The sequence below is a fragment of the Gorilla gorilla genome, chromosome 15, assembly GCF_029281585.2.
Source record: "Gorilla gorilla gorilla isolate KB3781 chromosome 15, NHGRI_mGorGor1-v2.1_pri, whole genome shotgun sequence".
In the NCBI taxonomy this organism is placed as follows: domain Eukaryota; kingdom Metazoa; phylum Chordata; class Mammalia; order Primates; family Hominidae; genus Gorilla; species Gorilla gorilla.
In genome coordinates this window covers 37285433-37308111 of record NC_073239.2, presented here as the reverse complement: position 1 = coordinate 37308111, position 22679 = coordinate 37285433, and the positions used below count along the sequence as shown (strand labels likewise).

General features: G+C 37.4%; 1 pseudogene; it reads right to left on the bottom strand.

Moving 5' to 3' along the window:
- The window catches only part of LOC109023138 (putative POTE ankyrin domain family member M), a 49457-nt pseudogene that overhangs the window by 7125 nt on the left and 19653 nt on the right, over positions 1-22679 (bottom strand).

The window sequence follows — 22679 nt, the reverse complement described above, 5'->3', positions numbered from 1 at the left end:
ATGAAATACTGGAGGTGTCCCCAAAATGATCTACAGGGCAAGATGGCACCATCAGATGTCATTCACACAATGTATATCTGCACATTATTCCAAGACAAGGCAAAGGGGTCTCACATCTGTTAACCGAGTATCCCCAACCATGCTGGCACCAGGGACTGGTTTTGCGGAAGATAATTTTTCCAGGAACCTGAGGTTTCGGATGGTTCCAGGATGATTCAAGTACATTACATTCATTGTGCACTTTATTTCTATTATTATTAATATATAATGAAATAATTATATAACTCACCAAAATGTAGAATCAGTGGGAGCCCTGAGCTTGCTTTCCTGCGACTAGATGGTCCCATCTGGGGGTGATGGGAGATGGTGACAGATCATAAAGGCATTTGATTCACATAAGGAGTGAACAACCTATATCCCCTGCATGAGCAACTTAAAACAGGGTTCAGGTCATACTCTTAGGACGATCTAATGCCACCACTGATCTGACATGAGGAGGAGCTCGGGTGGTAATGCGAGCGACAGAGAGTGGCTGCAAACAGATGAAGCTTTGCTTGCTCACCTGCCTCTAACTTCCTGCTGTGTGGCCCAGGTCCTAACAGGCCAGGGACTGGTACTGCTCTATGGCCTACAACTCATACTTTTTATGTTTATTTTTTGGAAACATTTTCCACTTATATTCTTGATTCCTATGTATTTTATAAACAACTTAGAAATTCCTTTTAGAACAAGACAGGGTCTAATATTATGTTTTTAACATAGGACTTTGAATTAATTTTATCTGTGTATGAGAGAGAGATGTGAAATAAACTCATCGTTAAGCACTTTCCATTTTACTTTTATTTCATGCATATTAAGAATAAAACTGGGAAGTCCTAGGCAAAGCAATTGGGCAAGAGAAATAAAGGGCATCCAAATTGGAAAAGAGGAAGTCAAACTATCTCTTCACCAATGATATTACCTTATACCTGGAAAACCCTGAAGACTCCTACAAAACACTCCTAGATTTGATAAATGAATTCAGTAAAGTCTCAGAGGTTACAAAATGAATGAATACCAATCATTAGCACCATTACACACCAACTACGACCAAGCTGAGAGTTCATATCAACAATCCAATCCCTTTTACAGTGGCTGCAAAAAAGTGTGAAATACCTAGGAATATACTTAAAGAAAAAGGTGAGTGATCTATATAAAGATAACTGGAAAACACCACCAAAGAAAATAACAGATGACACAAACAAATGAAAATACATCCTATGTTCATGGACTGAAAGAAATGATATAGTGAAAATGACCATAGTGCCCAAAGCAGTCTACATATTCGATACAATTCCTATCAAAGTACCAATGTCATTCTTCACAGAATTATTTTAAAATGCTGACATTCATGTAGGACCACAAAAGAGCCTGAATAGCAACAGACATACTAAGCAAAAGGAACAAATATGTTGGCATCACATTACCTGACTTCAAATTATACTCTAAGGCCACAGTAACAGAAACAGCCTGGTACTGGTATAAAAACAGATACATAGATCAACGGAACAGAACAGACAACTCAGAAATAAAGCCGCTACAACCAAGTGATCTCTGAGCAAGCACACAAAAACATACACTGGAGAAAGTACAGGTTATTCAGTAAATAGTGCTGGGAAAAAAAGAGAGCCACATGTGGAAGAATGAAACTGGATCTCTATCTCTCAACATATACAAAAATTAATTCAAGATGGATGAAAGGCCTAAATCTAAGACCTGAAAACATTGGCCTAGGCAAAGAATTTATGATGAAGACCTTAAAGCAAATGCAACAAAAATGAAAATAAATAAGACCTAATTAAACTAAAAAGCTTCAGCACAGCAAAAGAAATAATCATCAGAGTAAACCAACAACCTATACAATGGGAAGAAAATTTGAAAATTATGAGTCTAACAAAGGACTAATATCTATAACCTACAAGAAACTCAAACAAATCAACAAGAAAAACACAAATATTTCCATTAGAATGTGGCCAAATTACATGAATAGTCATTTCTCAAAAGAAGATGTACAAACGGTAAACAAGCATATAAAAACATGCGAAATATCTCGAATCATCAGGAAAATGCACAATAAAACGACTGTGAGATATCACCTCGCTGCAGCCAGAATGGCCACTATTAGAAAACAAAAAACAACAGATGTTGGTGTGGATGTGGTGAAAGGAGAACAGTGATACACTGCTGGTGGGAATGCAAATTCATACAAATCTATGGAAAACAGTATGGAGAATTCTCGAAGAACTAAAAATAGATCCTACCATTTTATCCAGCATTCTCATTTCCAGATATCTACACAAAATAAAAGAAATCGTACTCTCAAAAAGACACCCGCACACATATGTTTACTGCAGCACAATTCACAATATGCAAAGATATGGAATCAACCAGTGTCCATCAACTGATGAGTGGAATAAAGAAAATGGAGATATATACAAATATATATATCTCACATCACATATATGTATCACATATATGTATGTGTGTATATACACTCACACATATACATATGTACATACCCGAGACTGGGTAATTCATACACATACATACCTGAGACTGGATAATTCATAAAGGAAAGAGGATTAATTGATTCACAGTTATGCATGGCTGGGGAGGCCTCAGGAAACTTAACAACCATGGTAGAAGGTGAAGGGGAACCAGGAACCTTCTTCATAAGGCGGCAGGAGAGAGAGAATGGAAGGGGAAAGAGCCCCTTATGAAACCGTCAGCTCTTGTGAGAACTCACTCACTATCACAAGAACAGCATGGAGGAAACCGACCCCATGAGCCAATCACCTCCCAGCTGGTCTTTCCTCAACACCTGGGAATTACAATTTGACATGAGATTTGCATAGAAACACAAAGCCAAACTATTGGGGGGGTATCCTTATTTTTAAAATATCTAAATGTCATTATTTATAATTCAAAATAGTAATTTTTATTAGTTATGATTTTGTTTGAAAATAGAATGATCTGATAAATTTTCTTCACTTTTAACCTATTCAGTCAAAATATATAAAAAGCTAGATTTGCTAGCAGAATATTGTAACTACTTTTTAATGAGATAAAAATGTATAACAACATCACTATTATTGTACAGAGAAAAAAGTGAACATAAAAAGGAATTTAAAAAGACAATATGACTATCATATACATACATGAACTGACAGACTAAAATCTCCTACTGGAGATTATGTTAGGACTTGAGCAAAAGCTTCTAAAAATACCAAAAACAAACACAAAACAATTATTTTTAAGAAATAAATTATACAGAGAACTCTTCTGGTTAAGACGATGTATAAAAAAAAAATCTTCGTGAGAGCTATTATTAACCAAGTCATCATAACCAACACTTTAAATCCACAATTCTGAAATATTAAAAAGTTTCATTTTGAACATAGTTAATGGAAGGCAACTTTTGAACAGAAAATTTCTGTTTAAAGTTGACTCAAACTTACGAAAGAATTGACCTGTAGCCATGGTAACAAGAAGCCACCCAGAGCCAGTTCAAAATCTAGTCAATCGATCAATGACCACTGGCCTTGCTCACCAACCAATATCAATGTGAGCAGCTTGCTTCTGAAAGACAGCCAAGCAGCAACAGCTGCTCCATCAGAATAGACAGTGCCTGACCAGTATAGTCTTACTATCCAAAGCAAAAGATTCCAACTGTCTTTTTATTTCAAATACCAAAGGTCTATAATCCCTTGGAAAGAATCTGTGAGTCCATTGCATTTACCACCCTAATATTTTTTTAAATAAAATACTAGTGGCCGGACATGGTGGCTTACGCCTGTAATCCACCCAGCACTTTGTGAGGATAAGGTGGGTGGATTGCCTGAGGTCAGGAGTTCGAGACCAGCCTGACCAACAGGGTGAAACCCCGTCTCTACTAAAAATACGAAAATTAGCCGGGCATCATGGCACGCGCCTGTAATCCCATCTCCTCAGGTGGCTGAGGCAGGAGAATCACTTGAACCCAGGAGGCGGAGGTTGCAGTGAGCCGAGGTCACGCCACTGCACTGCAGCCTGGGTGACAGAGCGAGACTCTATCTCTAAATAAATAAAATACCAGTAAAGTTTGCAATTCCTCTGACTCATTTTACCATAATTGCAATTATCATGATTACCAGTAAAAGAATAGTGAATAACCACAATATTGGACTTTTCTCCCTAAGTGAAAAAATATTAATATAAAGAATGTAGCTTATTATAAAAAGCCAAAAGAATTTAAAAAAATACATACAATTACCAGGCAAAATTGTTAAAATGAACCCTGTCAAACATTTTTTAAGTGAGAATCTATCAAACAATATAGCCAGGATAAACTCCATTCATTCATTTAATACTTATTAATTAGGTAGCTACGTCTGATAGGCTAGGCCTTTTTCTAAGAAGTAAGGATATGGTAATGAACAATAAAAACCCTATTCATGAGAGTGAGATAAACACACAATAACAACAGACAGATAAGGCATTAGAGGAGAAAAACTAAAGCAGGAAAATGAAATGTTTACCTGTTTGATGGGAAGGGTCGTGGGAAAGTTGGGATGGCCAGAAAAGTCCCTGATGAGAAAGAGGATTTTTCTTTAATACAAAGAAACTTTTATTTGTACATCAAAGACTCTAAAAAATGATGATGTTAACAGAGTTGATGTCAAGACACAAATAGGTTTGAAGTTAGAGATGATAAATCACTGTTTCATTGAACCTTCCCTCAATTACGTTAGAGAGAATCCCTGGTATGCTCCCAATTGAATCTTAAGCCTGATGCTTAAGATGCAATCGTAATTCCTTTCTGTTAGTCCTCGTTATCTCTTTTTCTTTTTCTTCATTTTTCTCTGGACTAGGAATTGTGCTGGTACATGGTTCTTCCTCCAAAAGTGGTTATTCCTTAATATATTTCTTTTTACCCTTTTTCTTCTTCTTAGAAAGGGGATTTTAAGTAAAAAACTGAAGTAATGGAAACAGTAAGCTAGAAGAATACCTGGGGAAAAAGCATTCCAGACACAGGGAACTGCTAAGTGCAGAGGTGTGACTGGAGTTTTTAAGCACTAGAGATAGGTAAGGAATAGCAACAAGTTCAGTGTGGCTGAAACAGAGCAAAAGAGATAAGAAACAGAAGTTTAAGCAGGAGAGATAACATGCCAGATGGTTGACTGCCTTTTAGTTATTAGGAGGAACTCTGACACATACTCAGCGTGAAATGGGAGGCAATCAGAAGGGCTGGGACAGGGGAATGACACAATTTGACTTATGTTTTAAATACATCCACTGAGTTAAGAATTGATGAAAGGGGAAGTTTTTAAAAACCAGGACTATCAATTCCCAGTCTATGACACTCATCTAGATGGCAGATGATGGTGGCTCAGATGTACAAGATATGACTGGCTTCTGGACATATTCTTCAGGTAGACCTGACGAGATTTACTGACAGACTAGATGTGAAGTGTCAAGAGAGAGAGAAAGATGAGTCTAGAATGACACCGAGGTTTTTGGCAGAGCAACTGGAAGAGTTGCCACTAACCAAAGTAGGAAAGACTACATGAGGTGTAGATTTCAGGAAGACCATCAGTAGCCCAATTTTGGATCTGACAAGTGTGTGATACCCAACAGCTAATCAAGTAACTATTTATTAGGTAGCTACGTCTGATACGCTAGGCCTGTCAAGTAGCCAGGCTGATACAGAGATCTGGAATTAAGGAGTGAGATCTGAGTTGGAGACATGCATTTGGAAATCACTAGCATATATACAGTAGAAAAAGTCATGAAGGGCCAGGCACCGCGGCTCACGCCTGTAATCCCAACACTTCGTGACGCCAAGGCGGGCAGATCACCTGACATCAGGAGTTTGAGACCAGCCTGGCCAACATGGGGAAACCCTGTCACTACTAAAAATACAAAAATTAGCCAGGTATAGTGTCACACACCTGTAATCCCAGCTACTCAGGAGGCTAAGGCAGGAGAAGCGCTGGAAGCCAGGAGGCAGAGGTTGCAATGAGCCAAGATCGTGCCAATGAACACCAGCCTAGGGGACAAAGCCAGACTTCATCTTTAAAAAAAAAAAAAGTCATGAGAAAGAAGATTGAGGACTGAGCCATGAGAAACAACAATGTCCAAAAGGAGAAAGATGAGGAGGAGCAAGCAAAACAGACCATGATGAATGGACTAGAAAGGCAGGAGGAAAAGCCTGAGGGAGTGAGGTCCTGAAAGCCAAGTGAAGACGCCGTTAGGGAGAAGATGCCCTCCATTGGCTCAAATATTGCTGACAGATTAAATAAAATGAGGTGTAAGAAAAAATGCATAGATTTATTTACAGAAAAAAGTAGTGATAACCTTGAGAAAAACAACTCTGGAGGAGTGCTGAAATTGAAGACTTACTGGCATTGAGATCAAGAGTGAATGGAAAGAAAATTTGAGTTCGTGAGTGTAGACAGTTACTTAAAGGACAACATACTTAACACTCATGACTGAGAATGATGTAATTTCGTCCACAGTCATGGAAAAGTGATAGACAAGAAATAGTTTCCAAATTTTACGTAACAGGTGGAGGTTTCAAATGCTATGTAACAATTATATATTTCAAAGGTTATAAAAATTATACACATGTGGCATTAAATGCCAGACCAAGGTTTTAAAGGCCCCTTGAACATTTGTAGATTACATAAGCTGATTATCATTTTGTTCATGCTTATACATAAAGACCAAGAAATACTAAAGGTCTCAACAAGAATATTTCTTGCTTGATAAAAATCAGCCAATTCTAGGACAGTTGACACTCATCAAATACACAAAGTAATTGATCACAGTACAATACTGAGTTCTATTAACAGGAATAAAGTGAGAGAAATGCAGAAAATAATCTTATTTTATAAATGAAGTTTTTAAAATTATATGAAGTCACTGTGGAAAAATATGGTGAGGTGAATACTCAAATATATCCTTTTCTCAAAGGAAAGATAATGTCACCGATGCAGGACACTTTTACATGTAAGAGTCAATGCATTAGCAGCACCTTCCTTTTAGCACAAGGGTCAGCAAATAAGCACCTGTGGGCCAAATCCAGCCCACTGACTGTTTTTGTAAGTCAAGTATCCTGGAACACAGCCATGCTTATTCACTTTACAGTCCATAGTGTCAATTAGCTGGGTGTGATGTTGCACACCTGTGGTCCCAGCTAGTAGAGAGGCTGGGGTGGGAGGATCACTAGAGCCCAGAAAGTCGAGGCTGCAGTGATCACACAACCATGATCACACAACTGCACTCCAGCCTGGGAAACAGAGACAGACCCTGTCTCAAGAAAATAAATATATGTAGTCCACAAAGCCTAAAATATTTACTAATTGGTTCTTTGCAGAAAAAGCTGGCCAACTCTTGGTTTAGTAGATCAAAGATCTTTGATGTATTTTAATAAAAGTTTTACCCAATACACTGAAATGTTTATAATTAATATAGATCCCCATGTACAATCCCTTGGCAATATTCAGACTGAGGGTCCAATATTTCAGCACTCAGGCACTGACAACAAAAATTTAATAATTAGCAATCTTGTTGCTAACAAGTTACAGTGTCAATGTAGCATGTAGCTTCCATTTCCAACACAGCAGATATTACAAGAATTTTAACAAGAACTCTTAAGATGTGTCATCAAACTAAATGCTTTAAATACATTTTATCTGTGAAATAATCAGTATACCCTAGATCTAACCTCATTTTTCAAAAATGGTTGCATAATACATTATTTTGGGGGTATGGAAATTGAGCTATTTCCTATTGATAAGGAAGTAGACTAGCTCCACATTTTTAATATAATAATGCTATAATAAATGTCCCTATATGTAAGTATGTATGTAACATATCTACACAAATATCCTTTTCATGTATTATACATCCTTACTCTGTTATATATCTGTGTGTGTGTGAATATGCTACTAAATTAATGTTCAAAATGTATTTACCAACAGTGTATGAAATGTCTTTTTCAGTGAAACCATTTCCCTTGCAGCAACACAGATGGAGCTGGAGGCCATTATCCTAAGCAAACGAATGCAGGAAAAGAAAATCAAATGCCACATATTCTTACTCATTAGTGGGAACTAAACATGAGAACTCATGGACACAAAGAGGAGAATAACAGACACTGGGGCCTACTTGAGGGTGGAGCATGGCAGGAGGGAGACGACCAAAAAACTACCTTTCGAGTATTTTGCTTATTATGTGGCTGATGAAATAATCTGTACCCCAAACCTCCATGATACAGTTTACCTATATAATAAACCTGCACATGTACCCTGAAGCTAAAATAAAAGTTCACTGAAAAGAAAAGGCCTTTTCCCTCACATTTGCCAATACTGGCTATTTTTCAAATAAATTAATGACTGGAAAAAATGGTAACTCATTGTTTACTGATTTTCATTTTTCTGATTAACAGGCAAGGCTGAATATCCTAGTAAAAGTATAAAATTTGTTCATCATGAATCAGATTGACAGCATATAGTTATTTCCTGTTCAATGTTGCCACAGACTTACCTGTGATACTGTTCATTCTCAGTGTCAGGAAATTGCTGGCTTTCAGGTGTTCTGCTTTTCCTTGGTGGAATTAATCCATCATCACCATTGACAGCAGTGGCACCGTTAGTCAGGTTTTCTGGGAATCCCATATGAGTACTTCCGTGCTTCTTCATTTCTTCTTCAACCTTGAATGAAAGTTTGATATTAAGGATAGTTATCCCTTTATTGAATAGAAAGAATATTTTTAATTGATTTTATCACTTGACCAGTTTCTCATTATTTTAGTCATTAAAAACATTTCACTCTTTAATTGGATCATATACACAGAACTATTACCATATAATTTTAAGATGTACTTATCATATCACTAATATATCACAGAAATTTTTGTAAAGTTTGCTTCATTTCTGTTTCAACGAGTAAAACAGAATTTTCCAAAATTCAAAAAGGGCCCTCCTTTATTTTGAGCTTTTATTCTCAATCACTCTTCAGAATCTTATATATGTATTTACCCCCATTTGACTGGTGGGAACACATAAATAAGCAGACAAAGATGCAAAATGTGTCTTCATCCCTCTTTACCATCTAGATTTTACATTAAACAGTCATTTTAGAGGATGAGACACCGTGGGGCTTCAGGAATAGAAAGGAAGATTGCCCTTTTCTGCACTAAGATATTCTTCTCCCCCACTGCCTTTGAGCATTCTTTTTTCATTAGGTTCCTAGGATATCAAAAACATGAAGGTGCTCACTGAAACATGGGAACCAAAGTTTCCCACAACATAAGGAGCAGAGTGAAACTGCTGAGGTACAATCATGGAATTCCAGAAAATGAGTTGCTCCCCAAATTTCACATTCGATAGCCATAAAATTTTCTAGCTGGAAAATACACAGAATAAAAAATTATCTACTTTTAAGAATCTATTAAAATATTCTTTTTTTTTTTTTTTTGACAGAGTCTTGCTCTGTCGCCCAGGCCGGAGTGTAGTGGCAGATCTCGGCTCACTGCAAGCTCCACCTCCCAGGTTCATGGCATTCTCCTGTCTCAGCCTCCTGAGTAGCTGAGACTACAGGTGCCCACCACCACACCCGGCTAAGTTTTTGTACTTTTAGTAGAGACGGGGTTTCATCGTCTTAGCCAGGATGGTCTCGTCGATCTCCTGACCTCATGATCTGCCCACCTCAGCCTCTCAAAGTGCTGAGATTACAGGCATGAGCCACCCCCCAAGCCAAAAGATTCTTAAAAAAAGAATCTATTGATTCTCAAAGCCTAGTATCAAAGGTAATTTCATTTGGACTATCTAATATTATTAAAGCAAAAAAAAAAAAAAAGTTAAACCAAAAGTTTAAATTTAAGAGTTTCCATGCCTCTGGCTGGCTATTTTCACTTCCTTTAAGCCTTTGTGACTCTTCCTCTGATGTCAGCTTTAAGTCTTGTTCTGTTGAAAAATCCATATATTCAGTTAAAATCAACCACTTAGAACTGTTAAAAACTATTGCCTTTTAAAAACAGATTTAAGACAACATTTCATTTTATTTCATAAATTGAGTGTTTAATCTTTCATGAAATTGTCATTTATGAAATAATTCTCAAAAACTTCAAAAAACCACTTAGGGAGACATCAGATGTCACCAGATTGAAGACATACACACATGTTAAAAATTCCTTCATAAATTCATCCACCCAACATAAATGAACAAAACCACCATAAACACAGCTTTAAAATACAGTAGAAACATATAAGGTGACACAGTGTACTGTTCTCCACTTCCTAATAGTACCTTATAAATGATTTCCAAAATCACTGCTGACACCTTTATTACTGTACAACATTTTCCTAATATCTAAAATGTTTCCCTCCATAATTCTGACAAATTTATTTTAATTTTTTTTTTTTATGAGCCAGGGTCTTGCTCTGTCACCAGGCTGGAATGAAGTGGTGCGATCAGCTCACTGCAACCTCTGACTCCCTGGTTCAAGTGATTCTCCTGCCTCAGTCTCCTGAGTAGCTGTGATTACAGGCAAGCACCACCACACCCAGCTAATTTTTGTATTTTTAGTAGAGATGGGGTTTCACCATTGGACAGGATGGTCTCAATCTCCTGAACTTATTATCCGCCCACCTTAGCCTCCAAAGTGGTGGGATTACAGGCATGAGCCACCACACCCAGCCTTATTTTCATCTTTTGAAACAATCCTACGTGAAGTCTTCCTTGATTCTGCATGTCTTTCCCCAAATAAACAGGTATCTCCTTCCTTGAGGCTGCCTTAGTACTTTACTGATTTTTCTACTGCATCTTTACCCCCTAAGCTGTACATTATTTCTCCATATGTCTATCCCCTCTGCTCCAAGACTGCAGGGGAGAGTCTTGCACATCATCTTTGTAAAAACAGTCTTTGTTTTACTCAGAAAATTTCTATTGAGTCCTGCTACATACATGCTAGGCATTAGGGTCTAAAAAGAATGAAAATAAAGCATCTCAGGGATGGCTTTTCTAGAACACCTGCCCAAGCAGAGACTTAAATATTGAGGCTGGCCAGATTAAAAGGGGTAGAGGGCAGGAAAGGGTGACAGCATGCCCGGCAGCAGCAAGAGCGGGAGCAAGGCCTGAAAGAATGAAAGTATTTGCCTACAATAGAAGGATGAGTGAGTAGGGCACTACCAGCAGCTCAGTAATGCCAGAGAAAGGGCACACAGGGAAAAGGGCTAAAGATGGAGAGTGGGGCAGAAGTCAGATTATGAAAGCCTTATGTGTAATTTTAAGATGCTTGGACATTAATGTTCAAGAGTGGTCCCTGGTCCTATCTGCATTTAGATATAGATCACTTTAAATGCCAAAAACCAATATTCTTAGTGAACCATTATTCATTAAGACAAGGTGACTGATAATTCATGTGGACACAACTGAAATGATACTATGTAGCGAATTCTCAATAATTCTCATGAACACTTGGAAAGTCAATTCTATAATAAAGTCATACAAATTATAATAAATCAGTAAAGATTTGGTTTGGGAAGATGCTTTGTAAAGTTATAGTGCATATGAATACAACTAAGAGTCGTGAATTCAGAGCTGTGACAATAAAGCAAAGAAATTACATTGTGTTTGAGTCAGCAATCTTTAGATTTCTATCCAGTCTTCCCATCCAGTCCATAAATTCTAAGTATAATCCTGGTACTCACTCTCAAGTTTACGTTAAATACTATCCCATACAAAAAACGCTCTTTCTCTTGTTTTCATTATTTATATGTTGCCTTGTTTAAACGAAGGACACAAAAATGCCCTGCTAAAGGGATTCTGTTTGGCTGCAGGCAGCAAGAGGGAAAAACACAAAGCATATTTTGCAGAAAATGATTTATTAGAAGTCAGAATTATGACACGAAGCCAAGCAGGGCACTCTAGGACTGAATTTGCTGTGCTGCCTTCATACGCTCCTTGCTCTTTCTTTTCTGGCAGCTGTGACTCACACAGGTCATGGAGAGTATCATTCCCTAACAGGAACAATTCCGATATTCATCTTTATCTATTAAGTTCATCTGTCCCAATTCTGTGTTCTGTGGATGCTGACTTTCAGTCATGGATGGTGATACACATGGACATTTATCATCCACTTTCAGATTCTTGGATCTTTGACAAGTCTTATTAGTGAGAGTCAAACTAGTAGGATGCAAGTTATAAATGCTGATTATCCAATTACCTACTCAAAATATCCTACACGAATATTCCATTAAACATGCATAGAAAAACATTAGTCATTCCTGCTGACCTGCTGTTCTTTGCTCTTCTGTATTCACTAGAAAATTTCCTATTCCTTCCTCACATCTAGGTTAAATACTAGTGTACAACCTGGAAACCTGTACATCATCTGAGATTTCTCTCTGTCCCCCAAGCCTTTCTCATTCAATTATCACTAAATCATATTGACAATACCTCTCTTCTGCCTCCGTTTTGTATTCCCACTGCCACTGGGAACATGAACATTTACAAAATGGCTTTTATTTAAAAGAAAACCGCCAACTATTAATGTTATTTCTTACATGAAAAAAAAATTAAGCAAAACAAATGAAAAAGGCATAACAAAGGCCACCATATTAAAATGAGTAACTGAGATTCCTAACGTTATTTATTTCACCATGGATGGGTGAAAACCTTATGATACATTGATACTAGTCCAAGGATGTGTGACATGGAAACCATAGCTGACTACTGCAAAAGCTTCCTTTGTCTCCTGGTCTTTACATGGTTATCTTCCACGAATCCCAGGAAACTACAGGCCACAGGACAAATCCAATCTGCATTACGGCTTTGTAAATAAAGTTTTATAGGAGCTCAGTCATGCCCGTTTGCTTATGTATAATCATGATTTCACACTACAACAGCAGACAACAGCAGGGTTAAATAGATATGATAGAGACCACATAGTCTGAAATATTTCCCACCTGGTCCTTTACAGAAAAAGCTTTCTAACCCGTTTTACACCGTAACCAGAATGCCTTAATACTCAAATTTAATCTTGTGACTCCCCTGCTCAAATTTCTCCAATGAGCCCCTGCAGCACACATTGTTGGCTCCCTATCAGTAGCCATTCCTTATTCTTTCTTGCAGAAGAAACACAAGTCTATTGGGATGCTTATTATCCCAATCCCCCTCCTTAACCTCAGAAAGAGAAATGTTTATTCTAAGCTAATCAGGTATTTGCCTTCTCAGTGCCTGGTTTGGGAATGAGCAGGTACTGTGACCCAGCCAATGAAATGTTACAGGAAGCCCCTTGCATGCTTCTAAGTTTTCTCACTGTTTAAAAGACACATGTGAAGAAAAGCAGCCCTTGCGATGTTGTGTTGTGAGAACAAGATGTTTGGAGCTGCTGCGGATTAGCCAACCATGAAAGGAGACGTGACTAAAACACTGCCAACAGCACAGCTTAAAGAGGGACAAGTGGGATCCTAGGATATCAATGAACAAACAAAACAACTCTGGTTCCTACTGTTTTAGCCACTGCTCATCTAGTATTTGCAGTCCAAAGCATTCTACCTGGTAAACTTCCCATGGCCCACAGGGTAAAACCTACTCATTTCTATAGTATGAAAAAGTCTATCATGAACTTGCCTTAGCTAAGTATTCACCTCATTCCCAACCTCTCGTATCTCACGCTTTTGGTATTAGCAAAAGTGAATTGCTCAGAATCCCTGCAAAGTTCACTCAAGCATCTTGTCTTTTGCACTTGCTGTTCTTCCTGCCAAACAGGCAATCTCATTAGATGTTCCTTCTGGCAAACACACAACCTCGTTGCATGTTCCTTCTGCCAAACATTATTCTTCTGCTTCTTTACCTAGAAAAATTCTTCTTTCTCTGCATGCTTACCTTAAATCATACCTACTTTTTTCCAAAACTTTCATTCCTCCTCACATATGTCTGGCACATAATCAATATATAATAAATCATAATTATAAGCTTCCAGTGGGCATCTAGCACACAGTAAGCACTGAATAAAGTAGCAAAAGAATAAAAATGACAATGATAATAACAAGCTCCTGTCTGTTTTTTTGTTTTCTGTAGCCTTAGAAAAAATGCTTAGTATCTAAAAGACATTTGACAGTTATTTGTTAAGCGGACAAGTGAAAACATAAATAAAAATGTTTCCTTTGTAAATGCTGTTGAAAAAGCACAGAAATGAAATAGAGACAGTTGTTATGAGCATCTTAAAGACTAAAACTACATCTATTCCATCTTTGTCTCCTGCAACTTATAAAACCTAACTTATAGAAGCTTTTTGATGATGAGATAGCTAAATTAAAGGTGTCCTCATGCAGCTTGGATTGTACCATGTATTAGGTGTCCACATCCAGGTAGCATACTAGCAATTTTGTTACTGTGAAACATTTTTATACTTTTATTATAATGTGCTGACCCTTGAGTTGGGCAAATTGTACATTATGACAATTGTTTGCCAAACGGTAGCAGAGCACCTTCTTCTAACAAAATTACTGTTATCATGACAATTAAACAGCAGGTAGAAGAACACATCTTGTTCCAACAAAGTAAATGTATCTCTTTCAACTTCAAATTAGGAGGAATGAAGTCAGTAATAGTGAGACCTTGTTGGCACAAGCATATGTAACATGACCTGTGCTTCACTGTTCTTTTGTGATCAAAAATTCCTTACTTTTACTTTTTTATCTATGGTAGGACCACTCAGCAGGGTTCCACAACTCCCAGGCCACGGACTGGTACCAGTCCATGGCATGTTAGGAACCACGCCACACAGGAGGTGCGCAGCAGGCAAGCCAGGGAAACTTCATCTGTATTTACAGCCACTCCCCATGGCTCATATTACAGCCTGAACTCTGCCTCCAGTCAGATCAGTGATAACATTAGATACTCATTGGAGCATCAACCCTGTTGTGAACTGCCCATCTGAGGGATCTAGGTTGTGTGCTTCGTATGAGAACCTGATGCCTGATGATCTGTCACTGTCTCCCTTTGCCCCCGGATGGGACCATCTAGTTGCAGGGAAACAAGCTGAGAGCTTCCACTGATTCTACATTATGGTAAGTTGTATAATTATTTCATTATATATTACAATGTAATAATAATATAAAGTAGCACAATACATGTAATGTGACTGAATAATCCTGAAATCATCCCCACCTTCCCCCAGTCCGTGAAAATATTGTCTTCCACAAAACCGGTCCCTGGTGCCAAAAAGGTTGTGTACAACTGACCTAAAGTAATTCACTATCACAAGTCTTACCTGGGTTGCTGTTTTCAGAAGAGTATTTTGGCATCTGTTTTTCTTTGTAGTCAGAAAGTAATTGGCAAATTCTATGTATAAAAATATAATAAATAAAATTACCGTTTTAAAATACTGATCTGGAAACTTACCAAATGTAAAATATCAGAACTTAACAGTATTATCCCATCCACTTATGCGTACTTTCTACAAACTTCTCATGAAGCTTCTAATTAAAGAAGAAAAAAAAAGGTGAAATACTCATAAATCGAGGGCACTTTGACCCAGTAAATTAGCTTGCATTAGCATTACATGATAGAAAGTGTCCCAACTCTGCATAAGTCCTAGCTCCATAATGAACAGCTATTTGCTCTTGAACAAGCTGCTTCTCTTAGGCTCAATGTCTTCTTCTACAAAGTGAGGACTATGCTGCCTTATTTTCCTAGGTTGTTTTTATGATTTAACAAGATAACATTTTTCTAAATACTCAGAGAAATAGTAAAACAATTGAATAATCTGTGCCTGAACTTTATGACTGAAATTATCTTGGAATCCCAAATAAAACCCAATGTGTATTTTATTCATAGGTTCTAATATGCAAATGTTATAGTTTTCAGGAAATGTTATTAAATCCTAATTTTGCTTCTTAGTTGTCCTACTCTTTATGGCTTATAATTCAGGTCATCTCAACTATGTGATAGTTTGTAACTAAATTTTTTCATAAATATCTCATTAAAGTAGACAATGTGATTGTCCACTATTATGGAGTTGATCAATCATGCCAAGGGCAGAAAAACCAACGGATGTTAAGACCTGACTTGGACCAACGATTCTTCTCTACAGACTCGAACTCTGAGCCAGATGTTTGTTACGATGATGCTTTATATACATGTTCATCTCCGGCTGACATGGGAGACCAAAACCTTACTTTTATTTTTTTTTAGGTTCCATGAAGAAGTTGCAAGTTGAAATTCTCTAATTTTTAACATACATACTAACAATATATTTTGCACACAACACCCCACACGTCATTTGGCTCTGGTGTCATCTCACAGACCACCTTACATGACTATTTTTGTAGCGCAAATCACAATTTCAATATTTTGGTGGCACCTTTTTGCTTTGATTCACACTGTTTCCTTAGAGTTAGTCAGCAAACAGTCAAATGAGCTTCCAGTGACTGTGAAAAATATGGAATGCTTCCAAAATTTGTGTGGCCGCCTTATGCAAGGGCCAGCTCCTTAGGAGGTTGAGGCAGGAGAAATGCATGAACCCAGGTTGCAATGAACTGAGATTGCGCCACTGCACTCCAGCTTGGGTGATACAGCGAGACTCCACCTCAAAAAAATAAAATAAGATACCAGTAAAGTTTGCAATTCCTCTGACTCAGTTTACCATAATTACAATTATGATTACTAGTAAAACAATAAATAGTGAATAACCACAATATTGGGCTTTTCTCCCTAAATAAAAAAATTAATATAAAGAATGTAGCTTATTATAAAAAGCCAAAACAATTTTAAAAATGCATACAATTACCAGGCAAAACTGTTAGAATGAACCATGTCAAACATTTTATTTATTTATTTATTTTTTGAGACAGAGTCTTGCTCTGTCACCCAGGCTGGAGTGCAGTGGTGTGATCTCGGCTCACTGCAAGCTCCGCCTCCCGGGTTCATGCCACTCTCCTGCCTCAGCCTCTCCAGCAGCTGGGACTACAGGCACACACCGCCACACCTGGCTAATTTTTTTGTATTTTTAGTAAAGACGGGGTTTCACCGTGTTAGCCAGGCTGGTCTCAATCTCCTGACCTCATGATCCACCTGCCTTGGCCTCCCAAAGTGCTGCGATTACAGGTGTGAGCCACTGCGCCCGGCCCATGTCAAACATTTTTAAAGTGAGAATCAATCAAACAATATACTCAGGATAAACTCCATTCACTCATTTAATAAGTATTTATTAGGTAGCTACGTCCAAAATGCTAAGCCTTTTTCTAGGCAGTGAGGATACGGTAGTGATAAATAAAAACCCTATTCATGAGAGTGAGAAAAACACACAATAACAACAGACAGATAAGGCAAAATATACGGTATGTTAGAGGAGAAAAACTAAAGCAGGAAAACAAAACGTTTATGTGTTTGACGGGGAGGGTGGTGGGAAAGTTGGGATGGCCAGAAAAGTCCCTGCTGAGAAAGGGTTTTTTTTTTTCTAACACAAAAAACCTTTTATTTGTATATCAAAGACTCTAAGAAACGATGACATAAGGTTAACAGCATTGATGTCAAGATACAAATAGGTTTGAAGTTGGACATGATAAATCACTTTTGTTTCATTGAACCTTCCCATGATTACATAAGAGAGCATTCCTTGTACGCTCCCAATTGCATCTTAAGCATGATGCGTCTGGGTAGTACATGGTTCTTCCTCAGAAAGTGGTTGTTACTTAATGTGTTTCTTTTTACCCTTTTTCCTCTTCTTCTTAGAAAGGGGGTTTTAAATAAAGAACTGAAGGAATGGAAAGAGAAAGCTAGGAGGATATCTGGGGGAAAAGCATTCCAGACACAGGGAACTGCCAAGTACAGAGGTGTGCCTGGAGTCTTTAAGCACTAGGGGTAGATAACGGACGACAAGAATTCAGTGTGGCTGAAGCAGAGCAAGGGAGATAATTAGGAGGAACTTTGACATATACTCAGAGTGAAATGGGAGGCAATCAGAAGGGCTAGGGCAGGGGAATGACACAATTTGACTCATGTTTTAAATACATCCATTGAGTTAAGAATGGATGAAAAGGGAAGTTTTTAAAAGCCAGGATGATCAATTCCCAGTCTATGACACTCATCTAGACTGCAGATGACAGTGGCTCAGATGTACAAGATATGACTGGCTTCTGGACATAATCTTCAGGTAGACCTCACAAGATTTACTGAGAGATTAGATGTGAGGTGTCAGAGAGAGAGAGAGATGAGTCAAGAATGACACCGAGATTTTCGGCAGATTTGTGGTTAAGAGTTACCCTTAACCAAAGTAGGAAAGACTACATGAGGTGTGGATTTCAGGAAGGACATCAGTAGCCCAATTTTGGATCTGAGAAGTGTGTGATACCAAATAGAGACGTCAAGTAGGCAGGCTGATATAGAAATCTGGAATTAAGGAGAGAGATCTGAGCTGGAGACATACATTTGGAAATCACTAGCATATACACAGTAGAAAAAGTCACGAGGGGCCAGGTGCAGTGGCTCACACCTGTAATCCCAACACATTGTGAGGCCAAGGCAGACAGATCACCTGAGGTCAGGAGTTTGAGACCAGGCTGGCCAACATGGGGAAATGTTGTCTCTACTAAAAATACAAAAATTAGCCAGGCATGGTGGCACACAGCTGTAATGCCAGCTACGCAGGAGGCTGAGGCAGGAGAATCGCTTAAACCCAGGAGGCAGAAGTTGTAGTGAGCCGAGATCACACCACTGAACTCCAGCCTGGGGGACAGAGTCAAACTCTGTCTCAAAAAAAGAAAAAGAATAAGTCACAAGAAAGAAGACTGAGGACTGAGCCCTGGGAAACAACAATGTCCAAAAAGAGAAAGATGAGGAGGAGCAAGCAAAACAGACCATGATGAATGGACTAGAAAGGCAGGAGGAAAAGCCTGAGGGAGTGAGGTCCTGAAAGCCAAGTGAAGACGGCGTTAGAGAGGAGATGCCCTCCATTGGCTCAAATATTGCTGACAAATTAAATAAAATGAGGTGTAAGAAAAATGCATAGATTTATTACAGAAAAAAATTAGTGATAATCTTGAGGAAAAACAACGTTGGAGGACTGCTGAAACTGAAGACACTGGTGTGAGATCAAGAGTGAATGAAAAGAAAATTTGAGTTCATGAGTGTAGACAGTTCTTTTAAGGACATCACACTTAGGAGTCATGACTGAGAATGTTGTAATTTTCTTCCACAGTCATGGAAAAGTAATAGACAAATAGTTTCAAATTTTATATAACAGGTGTAGTTTTCAAATTTTATATAACAATTATATATTTTAAAGGTTAAAAAATTATACACATGTGGCATTACAAATGCCAGACTGAGGTGTTAAATTCTTATAACTATAGAGTAAAAGTTGCCTTGAACATTTCTAGATTACATAAGCTGATTATCATTTTGTTCATGCTTATACATGAAGACCAAGGAATACTAAAAGTTTCAAGGAGGGTATTTCTTGCTTGATAAAATCAGCCAATTCTAGGACAGCTGACACTCATCAAATATACAAAGTAATTGATCACAGTAAAATACTGAGTTCTATTAACAGGAATAAAGTAGGAGAAATGCAGAAAATAATCTTATTTTATAAATGAAGTTTTTAAAATTATATGAAGTCACTGTGGAAAAACATGGTGAGGTGAATACTCAAATATATCCTTTTCTCAAAGAAAAGATAATGTCACCCATGCAGGGCACTTTTACATATAAGAGTCAATGCATTAGCAGCACCTTCCTTTTAGCACAAGGGTCAGCAAATAAGAACCTGTGGGCCAAATCCAGCCCACTGACTGTTTTTGTAAGTCAAGTATCCTGGAACACAGCCATGCTTATTCACTTTACAGTCCATAGTGTCAATTAGCTGGGTGTGATGTTGCACACCTGTGGTCCCAGCTAGTAGAGAGGCTGGGGTGGGAGGATCACTAGAGCCCAGAAAGTTGAGGCTGCAGTGAGCCATGATCACACAACTGCACTCCAGCCCTGGAAACAGAGACCCTGTCTCAAAAATAAATAAATAAATATATATAGTCCACAAAGCCTAAAATATTTACTAACTGGCTCTTTGCAGAAAAAGCTGGCCAACTCTTGGTTTAGTAGATCAAAGATCTTTGATGTATTTTAATAAAAGTTTTACCCAATATACTGAAATGTTTATATTAAATATAGATCCCCATGTACAATCCCTTGGCAATATTCAGACTGAGGGTCCAATATTTCAGCACTCAGGCACTGACAACAAAAATTTAATAACTAGCAATCTTGTTGCTAACAAGGTACAGTGTCAATGTAGCATGTAGCTTACATTTGCAACACAGCAAATATTACAAGAATTCTAACAAAATTATCTTAAGATGTGTTATCACTAATGCTTTAAATATATTTTAATTGTGAAATAATCAGTATACTCTAGATCTAACCTCACTTGTAAAAAAATGGCTTCATACTACATTAATTTCTGGATATGAAAATTGAGCTATTTCCTATTGGTAAGGATTTAGTTTTCACAAGGATAATTTCCTATTGATAAGGATCCATCTTTTTGATATAATAATGCTGTAATAAATGTCCTTATACATAAGTATGTATGTAACAAATCTATACAAATATCCTTTACATATATTACATATCCTTATTGTTACACATGTGTTTGTGAATATGCTACTAAATTAATGTTCAAAATGTATTTACTAGCAGTGTATGAAATGTCTTTTACAATGAAACCATTTCCCTTGCAGCAACACAGATGGAGCTGGAGGCCATTATCCTAAGCAAACTAATGCAGGAACAGAAAATCGAATGCCACATATTCTTACTCATCAGTGGGAACTAAACAATGAGAACCCATGGACACAATGAGGAGAATAACAGACACCAGGGTTTACTTGAAGGTGGAGCATGGCAGAAGGGAGACGACCAAAAAACTACCTTTCCGGTGTTTTGCTTATTATTTGGCTGATGAAATAATCTGTAGTTCAAATCTCCATGACACACTTTACCTATATAACAAATCTGCACATGTACCCCTGAAGCTAAAAGAAAAGTTCACTAAAAAGAAAAGAAAATGCCTTTTCCCTCACATTTGCCAATACTGGTTATTTTTCAAATAAAGTAATGACAGGAAAAAATGGTAACTCATTGTTTGCTGATTTTCATTTTTCTGATTAACAGGCAAGGCTGAATATCCTAGTAAAACTATAAAATTTGTTCATCATTAATATTAGCCCAAATTAGGGTTAGTTTGCCAGCTCATAGTTATCTCCTGTTCAATGTTGCCATAGGCTTACCTGTGATACTCTTCACTTTCAGTGTCAGGAAATTGCTGATTTTCAGGTGTTCTGCTCTTCGTTTGAGGAGTTAATCCATCATCACCATTGCCAGCAGCGACACCATTAGTCAGGTTTTCTAGTAATCCCACATTATTACTTTCGTGCTTTTTCATTTCTTCTTCAACCTTGAGTGGGATATTAAGAATGGTTATCACTTTATTGAATAAAAAGAACCTAAAAAGGTTTTACCAATTGACTCAGTTTGCCATTATTTTAGTCATTAAAAATATTTCACACTTAAATTTGATCATATATACAGAACTATTACCATATAACTTTAAGATGTAATTATCATATCATTAATATATCACAGAAATTTTTGTGAAGTTTGCTTCATTTCCGTTTCAATGAATAAAACAGAATTTTCCAAAATTCAAAAAGAGCCCTCCTTCATTTTGTGCTTTTATTCTCAATCACTCTTCAGAATCTTATATATGTATTTACCCTATTTGGCTCGTGGGAACACACAAATAAGAAGAAAAAGAAAGATGCAAAATGTGTCTTCTTCTGTCTTTGCTACCTAGATTTTACATTAAACAGTCAGATTTAGAGGATGAGACACTGTGGGGCTTCAGGAATAGAAAGGAAGTTTGCCCTTTTCTGCACTAAGATATTCTTCTCCCCCACTGCCTTTGAGCATTCTTTTTTCATTTGGTTCCTGGGATATCAAAAATATGATGGTGCTCACTGAAACGTGGGAACCAAAGTTTGCCACAACACAAGGAGCAGAGTGAAACTGCTGAGGTGCAAACGTGGAATTCCAGAAAATGAGATGATCCCCAAATTTCACATTCAATAGCCATACAATTTTCTAGCTGGAAGATACACAGAATAAGAAACTATCTTCTTTAGCCACATAATCTATTGATAATCAGACTAAAACCAAGAAAGATAAAATGATTGGTCCAAAGCTCCTAAAGTGGCATTACCTAGCATTTTATGGCACCATTCAGGATTGTTCCATAATAATGAAAGAATATCTTAGGGTTTGTATCTCTCGAAAACTCAATGTACAGAATTCTTTCTGAGTTAAATATTAACTTTTTCACTGATGATTTATGCTACTTACATGATAGGATCATGTATGCCTACACTTACTGCACTTTGTTAAACAACATAATGTAAAAATCTAATTTAACAGAAACATGTGAATATGAAGGTATACCTCTCTATCACCATCCTTTTTTATTTCTGGTTCTTGAGACATTTTCTGCAGATGCAAAAACAGAAGGTTAATTTGCTTGTTGTATTTCTGTGATGTCTCCTCTTTTGGAATGCATGTTTTAAAAAAATTTTATTCTTAAGTAATCAAGTATG